The sequence below is a fragment of the Dermacentor variabilis genome, chromosome 7, assembly GCF_050947875.1.
Source record: "Dermacentor variabilis isolate Ectoservices chromosome 7, ASM5094787v1, whole genome shotgun sequence".
NCBI lineage: Eukaryota > Metazoa > Arthropoda > Arachnida > Ixodida > Ixodidae > Dermacentor > Dermacentor variabilis.
Window position 1 is genome coordinate 145,716,648 of NC_134574.1, and position 11,849 is coordinate 145,728,496.

At 47.3% G+C, this 11,849-nt stretch overlaps 1 long non-coding RNA gene across 1 annotated transcript; it reads left to right on the forward strand.

Annotated features, from left to right (window-relative positions):
- The first annotated feature begins 968 nt into the window (after nt 1-968).
- Nucleotides 969-1,775, forward strand: LOC142587191 (uncharacterized). The gene is made up of 2 exons (XR_012829389.1): nt 969-1,086; nt 1,521-1,775. It is a non-coding gene; the product is annotated as an uncharacterized LOC142587191 (long non-coding RNA).
- The last annotated feature ends 10,074 nt before the right edge of the window (nt 1,776-11,849 follow it).

The window sequence follows — 11,849 nt, forward strand, 5'->3', positions numbered from 1 at the left end:
CCTGTAGCATATTTTTTTTTTAATCTCCTCCAAACAATCTTGCTTAAAAATATCTGACAGTAGACGTTTAAATAATTTGCCCACGTTTAGAACAAAAACCTCGTGGCGCTCTGTGCGCGACCGGCTAATTTCCGAGGACAATCGGACACAACGGAGCCGGCCTTCCTATTTTACGTGGCGTATGTGTGTTTCGAAGTTCATGTGCGAAGCTTTTGATGCGGCGAGGAAATTTCGCGAAAGTCAACACACTAAAGGAGATGATGCCTTCACTCGCGGAAGGTCATTCCGTTTGCATTTTCTGAATCGATTTATTCAACCTTGGGAGGGGGCAGGGGGGCGTTATCCAAATCATTGCTGCATCTCTGAAGTCGCTTTGGTGGAATCCACCATGCCGTCTACCTGCGAGGAAGTACGTTATCACGAGTGGTTTTACACTTGAGACAGGGTCGATGTGTTCTCTCGATGCAGTCCTTTTTTCAGAAATTTGCCACTTATGCGCGCTTTTCAGGCTGGACTTAATTCGCACTCAATTCTTAGGTTGCCACGATTATATTATCTTCTGATTATTCATGATCTCATCTTGATCTTTCTCCTGTTTTCCGTCTGTTGTGGCGCCGGGTAACATAATAGGACATCAAACTTGGCGCCGATGTCAATGTCTCGAAAAATGAAGGGTAACATCTCACAAGGGAGCTTCGAGCAATTTCCGAACTTGAAGAAGCCCTGCCCCAAGCCTACCACATGCAAAATTTGTGCGATTAATTAATAGGAAAGTGGGGAAACAACTATAGAATGTTATGGCCAGAGCTGGTCTGAGCAGTACATTGTCTTCCCCTAATGAAAAAAAAATGGTGACATAATTTTAAAGTACAAGCGATTGCTTTGGCTGGGTAACGTGGAACGGTACATGCACCTGCGGTAGCGGATTGTGGATTGTTTCTGATACCTTCTTCGTTAATTCGCAGCATCTGAGCAACGCAACCGTATGCTCTCCCCCTGGGGTGCAGATGGACACGCAATTATCAGGACCTACTTTCAGCGAGGCCCCCATCCAAGCGAAGGCAGCTACACTCTAGCTAGATCAAGGTAACTCCATTCTTCCTATCCTGCTCCCATGATCTCATCCTCCTTCTACAAGAAGCGCTGCTGGTGCTACCAAAATGTTAACGATTTGTGCTTGAAAAGCAATTAGTTTCTAGTTTGTGTCGCTCTATTCATTTGTTAATGTTTTGTATTATACTTATTTGTTTTTACGATGTAATGCGCTATATTAAGTATAGTACTAGTCATTCATTGATGGCGAGCAAATGGGTTGCAAAACATGTGCGCTACTGTGGGGTGACACATGATTCCCGGAGAATAAATCAAACAATAAATCAGATGTTACTGATTGCATGATCAAAGACGATGGTGAAGTTACACTCGTGGGGCTACAGAAAAGCGTTGCGGAGCTGCTCATTGTAGGTCGGGACAACCGGTCTCTCCATCTCTCATGCCTCGTTTGTACACTCTTTGTGCAGCACCCAGATTGCCGAATGGGGGACCCTTGGCTGGCCAACTCTACCCCCCCTGAGGCTGCCTTCGATGGTCTACAGGGGTCTTTGTCCCAGTGCTTCTGGTCTACGCTCTCACTACCTGCGATGGACGCGACATTTTTTTTTTTTCTCCGAAACGATAACTGCGAGCTCCGTGTCGACGCCTGGTTTCTCCAGGGGGACGAAAGATTGCAAGCGATTTCACATTTCAAGAATAAATACGCCACTATGTTTTCACGATTTCTGTGCACTGTTTCCTTTATACAGACACCACGTTGTTTCCCCAAAGTACACTTGTTTCCTTGATTTCCGGTAACAATCCCGGTGGCAATACATGTCACGCTCAGGGCGGAGGAAACGAAAGCTTAGTTTGACGTCGTCAAATGAAAGGTTGGCTTCAATTACCTGGCGAGCCGCTTCATGTGATCAACGGCTCCATAGGTAGACAGGAACGAAGAACAACTACGACGGCAATGGCTGCACGTGTATTTAAACAGCGTCCTCGTTGCGTCGTCGCTTTTTTGATGTAACGGTGAGTATTGCGTGCAGGAGCTATGTCATTTTACTAATAACCTCCGCAAGACTATGAAATGTAGCCGGGTTGTTTGACAAATAACATTTCTGAAGGCTCCGCACACGGGGCAATCCAGGTAGCTCAGTGATAAAACATCGATTTCAGGGATGCGTTGGATAAAGCAGGATTTCCGACCTTTTATGTCTTCCTTAATATCGCATAGAAAACACTTCAAAGTCTACTATGTGTATACTCGTCTTCCAGATCTCAATCCAGATGAAGATCATGTTTTGAGCGGGAGAACGCTGCAAGAGTGCTGTCCGCCATATTGTGGATTGCGTCCCGCGGAGAAAGCAGCTTGGAATAGAATTGACAATTAACAGCAGAAGTACACGTTCTGGGCTTAGTTGCTTCGTAGCTTTCAAAAGATGAAGCGACAGGAAAGACAGCATACCAATGAAAAAACAACCATGACATGACAAGGCGCTATTTTCCACCTCACCCCATGCCTATATATTAAGCCACTTTTCAGCTCAATAAACAGTTGCAAGTAGCGCCTAGGCCTGACATTGTCGTTTCGTCATTGGTAGGCTGTCTCTCTTGGCGCTTCATCTTTTCAAAAAGATTATCGGCCTGTATGGAACCTTTCGTGTGGTGGATGGTGAACTTGTTGTTGCTGGTTATTGTTAGCGGATTCCTTGGTTTGGAATCAGACTTTGGTGATGCAATTATTCCTGATTATAGGGTGCCGTAAATGATGAAAAGCGGCAGGGACAGTCACATTCGTTTCCTACCAGTTCCACCTCCTTGGCCATCCCAGCCAGTCACCTACAAATCTAGAATAAATAACACTGTTGCTACAGTTACCAAGAAATAACAGAGGTTGCGCTCGTGAATCTTCGGCAGGCCAAATGTTGTGGCGCAATTCGTAGAAAACGCCAGGTGAGCGTACCTCTTTTCGGAGATGTACTCGCGTACGCCCACAAATATGCACAAAACAAAAAATGACGCAATACGACGGGATGAAACCAAAGGAAGCGGCCACACCGTCGCGCTCACTATGAGCTTTGCTTGTTCCAAGGCACGACAGAACACAGTGGAAATATTCGCCAATCAAATAATGCTCAATCTCACCATCAAACATGTTCTACTTCTGCGTCTTCGCGCCATAATCACCTTTTCCCGCCGTAATGAAAGCGCGCGAAATCTAGATTTTCCCGCCATAACCAACACAGCTGGTGGGGTCAACGAGTAAAAGGACACGCGTTACACTGCCGCAAGCAGAGACAGATTACAAGCGCCTGCATTCGATTTATTCACTTTCTTTCGCGGGTCATGCCCATGTGTCCAGTATTCGAGCTTGCCAGTGTAATCAGCGCTTAAAAGAATTTCGATGCATTATCTCTCCAGTTTGAGAGATTACGTAAGCAAGACAATGAGGCTTAGAAACACTTCTACATGAAGCAAAGACAACAAGAATGGGGCATAAATTTCTTTGTTGCAAAGAGGGAAAGCGGCCAAATCCACCTTATGGTAAACAAAAATTGTGCAGATCCCACGCACTGTGGGAATCGATGTAAGCGAAGCTTCCTGTGCTGTTTGCTTTGAGTGATGATAATTAGCAATAATGTTGACGGCGAATCTTTGATTTCTTCAACTTTTGTGAATACGAGAGTGGTGAGTTGATAAACGTTACCTTGAGTGTACCGGTGCTGTTTGTTTGCGTAGTACACAAAACACAACGGGAGAGGTGTTTGCTTGAGGTGTTGTGCGCCAGTGATACTTTCTGAGAGGGTTGAGCATTGTCATTTTCTCACTTGGCACATTACATCGTGGCCGAAGCATTACATTTGAATTGGATTATGGGGTGCAAGTGTCAAAACCACTCTCGGATTACGAGGCAAGCCGTAGTGGAGCACTCCGGATTAATTTTGACACCGTGTTCTTTAACGTGTCCACAAATAAAGTGCGCGAGCGTCTCTTATTTCGCTCCCGTCAAATTGCGGCTACCTCGGTCAGATCCGCGGCTTCCAGCAATGCCATAGCCCCAAAGATATCGCGGCGGGCACGGATGTGTTTATTTGACGAGCGACCGCTGCCGTTGTGTCGCCTAGACTAGAGTGTACATTCTAGTACACTCTACCTAAACACTGCGGTGGGCATTAATTAATGGGGCTCTCCTTCCGCACGCCCTGCGTAAGTTGTCCGCTAGACATATTTCGGCATTTTTATTTTTCAGAAATAGCAGAAACGCACCATGCCGTACCTTGAACTTCAGTTTATCCAGCGTTTCCTTGCCTTCTCAAGTTTCCTCCCCCCGCCTCCCTTGTCACGGATATTTACCGCTGTCAAGACGCTAATGCGGCGACGACCCTGGAGATCCAGAAGGCATTGTGCACATTCGATGCTGTGCGGTCCAAAGCAGTTCCTCAGGTCTCTTTCCTTCTCTGCCACGCTTCTTCCATCGCTCCCCAGTCGGTGTGCCCAAAGCAGTAGCAGCAGCAGCAGCAGCAGTGGGAATGTCAAAGGAAGAAGCAAAGGAAAGCTTCGCTTTAATACACAACCGACAAGCATGCGTACTTGCATTCCTACGCGAAAACAGGTAAAGCGTGGAATATAGATAACAGCCACAAACGCATAGAGTCGCACCAATGAATACAAGAAATGAGAGGAGGGGATGAGGAAATAGAAGGGGACAGATGCTTACAGACAGGAAAGAGTGGACATGTAACAACAAAACAGGTAGCCAGGATTTCTGGCTAGTGTTGGAGGAACGCAAATTGCTTATTTTAATTTCGGCAGTGGCTGCTGCCAAGAAGAGAGTGCGCATGGAACCACCCTGGCCGTGAAGAGGTTTCTACTTTTCTGTACTTTAATTCATAGTATTTGTAGCATGCATCGAGAAGGCAGTCTACCACAACCACACCATGACCAACAATACCCGTCCTCTTCCCCCCCCCCCCTCCCCCGCCCCGTTGCATGTTCTGCATTCCGCTGCCGTGCACCTACATTCGCTGTACAAGTGACCGGATATGCTATCGATTGTGCTTGGCAAGTGACATCCGTAGTGTAGAGGTTCGTCGAAGCAAACCTTTCTTGGCCTGTTCCTGCGACTTTTCCACTGGCTGCTGTCGCTGACTTGCACGCCGTGTCAGATGGTGGTTCAGAGCGTGCATACTCAAACCAGGAGCGTAGCAGAGAGGAAAGGCTAACATCAACTAACCACTCTCGCGCTGGACTAAGCGCTGAAGAAATTAAAGATTTGCCATCAACATCACCGCTAATTAGCGTCAATCAAAGCAACCAGCACATAAAGCTTCGCGTACATCGATTCCGGCCGTGCGTGAGATCCTTGTCTCAATGGCAATCGTTTTCGCCCTTTCACGCGAAATGTTCAGACAGAGTTCTTGTGATTCCCTTTCTCTTGACGGGGCCAACCAACACCGCCTAGACAAGAGAAGGCCTGAGCGCTCGGCGAGTGACGTCACGGAGAAGAGGCCGGCGGCGTGCTCGCGGATACGGGTTGAATGAAGGGATCTTGCCCTTAGCAACGTTTACCAGAGCGCAGTTATTGTTTTTTTTTTTTGTTTATGCATAGCGGAGCAGATGGCCCGCAGAGACCAGAGGGTGTTCCGATATTATTTTATTTATCCAAAACTGCTTACGCGCTGCATTATTAAAACGCCCGTCCATAAAGAATAAAATGGTTCAACCTTAGGATTGAGAACGAAATTCGGGTAAATGATGACAGGGAGCATGGCTTATATTGAAAAGACACAGTGCTACCCTCTTCTTCAGAGTAGCTTCTCAGCATTGATTTATCGTCAAAGAGTTTCCCGTTCGTGCGACCACAAAAGTTCTTCGACAAAATGTTAGCACTGCACCATAACACATATCTCATGACAACTTCACTGATGTGCCCTTCTTCACATTCGGGACACATGTATCTATTCCATTCTAGATTAGGCTCTAAACGAATAATTTCGCTTTCGAGCCATTATTACATACAGTACCGCTGTCCAAATATTTACAACATCTCAATTGAGTTCAGCAACCGCGACACAAAACATTCGTGCAACTGTTTACAAAGAAACAGCTGCCTTATTCTGCAGAATTCCAGCTTTTCTCTTGTTTGCCTTGGCATTTGCACCCAATATTCTGTCATTGATCTTGCGGAAACATGAACGCACATTCCGCGGCAGTGAAGGCTTGCCGGACATACGACCGCAATCGCAGCACAAGTGCAGAGACTACATGCACGGTTCACGTCCAGAAAAAAAAAAAAAAAAAGGTGCACTCGGAAGCATGTCGCAGCATGCCAGGACTTTTCTAACCCCGAGATTATCCAAGGAGCGGCAGCTGGGGTCCCCGGAACTAATGGAATCGTCATCGCCGTCGTCGCCCACTCGGTCTTCCGCGTCTCATTCTCAACACAGGTGCGCCACTCAATCCTAGCTACGTAGCACGCTGCACGGAACTTCCATGTGGGCCTCTTTTGCGTGACGTATCTCAAGAGGAGAGGGTACAGTCAGAAGGCATTACGGTCACTGGGCCAGCTGCCATCCATCAACGATGCTCCCTCTATGGAAGGGGCATGCGCGACAGTCTTGCGAATTCCACGCAGTTCGGAGAAAACTGTGGCGCGGCTTCTGGCTAACACGAGAAGGGCTTGCCTATTGTCCGCGTCTGACTTCCCCTCCGCACACCGGCGACTGAATGGAAGCTTCGCCGAATGTCCGGTGGCCTACAGTGGACGAGCCATCGTCACGCTTTCTCTGGAATACGGCGTCGGCACTTATCGATGACTGATCGACTCGCACGAGCTCGCCATCGCCACTGCGCGCTTGCACCAGCTTTCGAAATATCGCTTATTGCCTTTTCGATTCTGTCGAGAAACTCCTTGCATGCGGCTTTGCTTTTGTGCGAAAGAAAAAAAAAAGAATAACGGTGTTTGTAATGTGCACCCAGACTGATTTCTTTTTTCTTTTCTTTTGCGCAACTGTCTTAACCCGTACAGCGAATTAAATCAGTATGCATAAGTGTTCCCCCGGTGCGCAGCTGTGTGTAAAGAATGTTAGGTTATGTCAAGTTGCCGGTATTCACGTCCACAAGCTGGAAAGTCGACTACGATGGACACCGTATAGTGGAGGCCTCCGTATTCATTTTTACACCATGTGGTGATTTTGACTGCATAACCCCAAGCGCGACGCACGAGCATTTCTTTTTTCATTACATAGCTGGGAATGTGCCCAAGTGGTTCGGAGTCGAACCCATCACCTCGTGTTAAGCATCGCAACGCTATGTAGCCACACAGCGTATTGAGTTAGGGCAAACGTGAAATGAAAGCAATTAGTTCGAATACGAGTCTACTGGTTCAAGCCATTTTTTGTTAACCTGTTTTTATAATGTATTCCTCTTTTTTTTTTTTTAAGGCAAGAAGAGGTGGGGGTCTTCCTGTTTTCACGGAAAAATTAGGTCGCTGCGATTGACAGGCCCTGCTAACCACTTGAAAGGATCAGCTGCAAGGCCCCGCTTCAACCACCTCCCTCCCTTCTACCGTAGCAAGTGCGACTAATCAGACTCGTTTTTTCCAAACTTTCGATTTTTATCATCGCACTTAAGAGCATCGTTCCAACGAACATCAGGGGCAATTGTTGCCTCGACCTGAGGCAAGTCCTAGTGTTCTAATGCTTGCTAGAAAGCCATCCCTCCATCAACCAGTGTTGATCTCTTAGACGTGAATCCGCCTTTCTTTTTTTTTCATTTTCCTGTACTGCCCTCTGTTGCACACCGCTGAAAACGTTTCGGAATGGTCCCTGGGCTTTCGCCGGTCGATTTGTGTACCCGCGCCCATGTTGAGTGCGCGTCGGTTGTGCCTTTCGTGGATCGCGAATCATTATTTAACGGCTTCTCCGTGGCAGCATGTCGTTCCTGGAAGCCATGAAGAACTCAATGACCACTGGGTGAGCAGGCCTTAGTGCGCTGTTGTACAATAATAATAATAATAATATTTGGGGTTTTACGTGCCAAAACCACTTTCTGATTATGAGGCACGCCGAAGTGGAGGACTCCGGAAATTTTGACCACCTGGGGTTCTTTAACGTGCACCTAAATCTAAGCACACGGGTGTTTTCGCATTTCGCCCCCATCGAAATGCGGCCGCCGTGGCCGGGATTCGATCCCGCGACCTCGTGCTCAGCAGCCCAACACCATAGCCACTGAGCAACCACGGCGGGTTGTACAAACAGTGCGGCCGATAAAGGCACGTCGAGTTCCCCTTTGCCGACACGGCTACCTTGGAATTCGTCGCTGATTTCTGCACTTGGAGCTCGCTTCTTGCATTCTTTTCACACATTATTTAGACATTTATCATATTCAAGAAATCTTTGAGCGCAGCCTTCGACGTCGGATTCACCAAAGTGGTGCACTTGTTTACATCGACATCTACAGCCGCAGATCGTTGTTATCGTCAAATATTGCGCAAAAGGGTGCATCGCTGATATGAAATAGTGCCAAAACGTAGCAAAACATGCATGTATGCGCATATTTTCCGTGTTGTACCACCCGGCACAACAGCGGCCGAACAACTTAAACAACGGCAACTGTGACCCAGATACGCGTATCACGGGCTGTTAATTTATTACTGATCCTCGCTTTCCTTTAACTCCACCATACTTATAGTTTGTGAGTGCCATAAAGCATTATTACAGAAAACTACGCTGGCATAAATTGAGGGCTCATTTACAGGCAGTGTTTTTTTTTTTCTGTTTACTATAATGTGGTATTTAGGAGTGGTTGTCGCCTTTAATTGGCGCCGGCAACCCCTTTTCATATAGGGATTAAAAAAAACGAATAAATCGTAATAGAAATGCTGACATCATAATAACACAAATTCCGGTAACGTAAGTACACTAATGTCACACTATAACTGAAAGACAACCTCAAATCATACAAACGCAAAGTCCTGTCACGTGAGTAGACTAATGCCACACTGGAGCTGAAAGTCAACTCAGTAACACAGCAACACAGAATCCACACTGGTCCCACATGTGCACTAAACAAAAAGTCCGGTCACTTAGCTAGACTAAGTTGAGGGCACGAAAGGAATCACGGATTACAGTCTTATTACAGTCTTATTAAGTTACAAAAAAACGAGGCACTGGATTGGCCAAGGTCGGGTAAAAAAAGAAAACATACAATGCGCTATTGCATTTAAACACTCTATACTCCTCGTGCGCTCAGTTGGTGGCGCCACCGCTCTCCAAGTGCGCAGCGCCAATGCGACCACATCGAGCATTTTGTCCCTGTTCCCTTCCCGGCGCGCAGCTCGAAGTTGTGTGCGGTGAACGTCGGTGCGTGAAAATGGCAACGCAAAACGAACCCCCGCTTGCTGTTTTGCGGCTACGGACGAATAGCAAACGTTCAGGAATACTTCAAACGAAATAGTTTGCTTCGTGGTGGCGACTTGTACTCCGCTAATCACGTTTACTGCGAGAGAAAAGAACTACACAGTGCCGTCGGTCCGTCGGAAATAATAGGAAAATGCGTCGCACAAATGAAGAGCCAAGAAATGCACAGCTGCGCTCGTTCGGTCCAATAGCTGTCGATCTCACTGAGGCACTTTCGTGTACAGCTTTCTCAACAATGTTTGTATGGCAAACTTGTGTGAATGCGGCGCCTTCTGCTGTCACAGAGAGGAAGAGGGTGCAAACACCTCCGTTAAAATCTCCATCTGTCTGGGTCATCTGAAATGTTGTAGAAAAGCATCTCGTTAAGTTTTGTTTTAAGTGCTTGCGAAGAAATGAAACGCATTGAAGTGTTGCGTTAATCTCGAGCAAAAGAATAATGTCTCGGTAGATAGGAAAAATTAAGTAATGAGATATTAGTTAAATGGAGTCGCGATCGAATACATGTTCCCTGCCTTTAGGACCACTTATGATCTTTGGTGCATGAAATGAAATGCCTCGAAACACTGCCTGAATTCGGACAGAACACAGTGCTTCCAGCAAACACAACTGGTGTGTGGCCAGGGGGTGGTACATCAGGGCAAGTCTCACTCCCAAATAATTTTTTTTTCTGTTTACTATGAGACACCGAGCACGAGAGGTAAACACCTATCTACCCATCACCTATTCCGTGTCAAGGGCGTGCCTCATCCGCTAGGCCACTGATGCAAACGAAACATGCCTGAAAGCTAGTCTCTCGTGATAATAATAAATATATAACACTTTTGCTCACCACGAATGCGGATGTGCCACTTTCTTCCGGTGAGGCAATGATTTCGTCGGCGAGGTCAGTCGAGGAGTTCCCAAAGGAATCCGCAGTCGTCGTGATCGCGATCTTGGATGTCAGGGCTTGAATCACACCGCGACGTCGCTAAACCCGATAAAAAATAACAGCTGTAAGCACGCTTAATGAATACCGCAATACGTTTTCGGTTTTCATGGAGGCGCAACAATTTCATTGAACTGTCGGTTGAGCCGCACTTCAAAGTCGTAAAGAACTGTAGCATCGCAGCAATTTTTCTCACAGCCGACTCTAACCACTTCACGGGTAACCTTTCTACTATAACACTCACCTCTTATATCTGTCGAGCTTTGACGCCGGTGGTACTGGATCACATCTTCTGTAACACGGCGGAAACACAGTTGGCACATATGCGGGATGGCCGGCAATCGTGCTCGATTTGTTGCCGACAAAGTGAGCACTGCAGATGACTGTCTGCGTTGCACTGGTTGCCACAAATCTCCATTCGGGCTAAAAATAATAAAAGAAAGCAAGGGAACCAACAATGTGTTAATATTACCTTGAGAGAAAGCGATAGAAACTGCGCGAAGACAGGACGCGTTCGCTTACCGGGCGCGCCGAACGGCAACGATCCAACGTTGGCGCCGATCAGCCTCGTACGATTTTCAAGGAAAATGATTAAACTGCACCTTCGGCAGTTTCCCGGTCGTGTTCATGTAGCTGTTATGACATCCGCACACGCAACAGTAGATAGAAGTCGACTGTTTTCGCCACGTACACACGCTTGCGCTGCTAGGGGCTATCGTCCACCTGCTGCGGCAAGGCGCGGCTGTGCGGAGGGAACAGGGACATTTTGCCAGCCGCCGCCGCAGTGGCGCTGCATGTCTCATTTGAAACAGCAGCGCTCGAGGCCTATACTCAATACTTTCCGAGAATATTGCTCGCTTGTAGAAATCTTTGAAGGGCCAGTAACGCTTCTATTTGCAATGAGTATGTTGGCCGATGACCCAAGGCGTTCCTATAGCTGAAGGGCCAGCGATCTAAGGCCACTAAATAAAGTGCTAAGCTTGTTCTGCCGCGAGAACGCGCGGCTGCCATCGCTCACACGGCTTTGGTATAACTGAGCCAGGCGGCTGTTTACGCTGCTGATTACCGAACGCGCCGTCTCTTGTTTTCCGTTCAACGCAGAGGCAAACAGTGAATCTCTGGAATTGAGAGATGTGTCGGCAAAGCAACACGTACAGACCGGCCCATGTACATAGTGACCGCGACCGACAGCCTACAGGTATACGGTGGCGTACAGACGTTAGCACAGCGCTGTGTCACCGCCTATTGTGTATGCGCCGTGGGAAGTGAAGTGTAATTGATTTCAAATTGCTAAGTCCAGAACTGAACTATGACCTAACTGCTTCCTAACTGACCTAACTGGTCGTTCGACCTAACTGCTTTCATTTCAGTTCAGGTCCGTCGGTAGCGAGTGCACGACCTCAACGGCACAGGCTTAACCGTTATGCAAAATAGAAGTGAGGCGTGCAGACAGGACACAAGAGTAG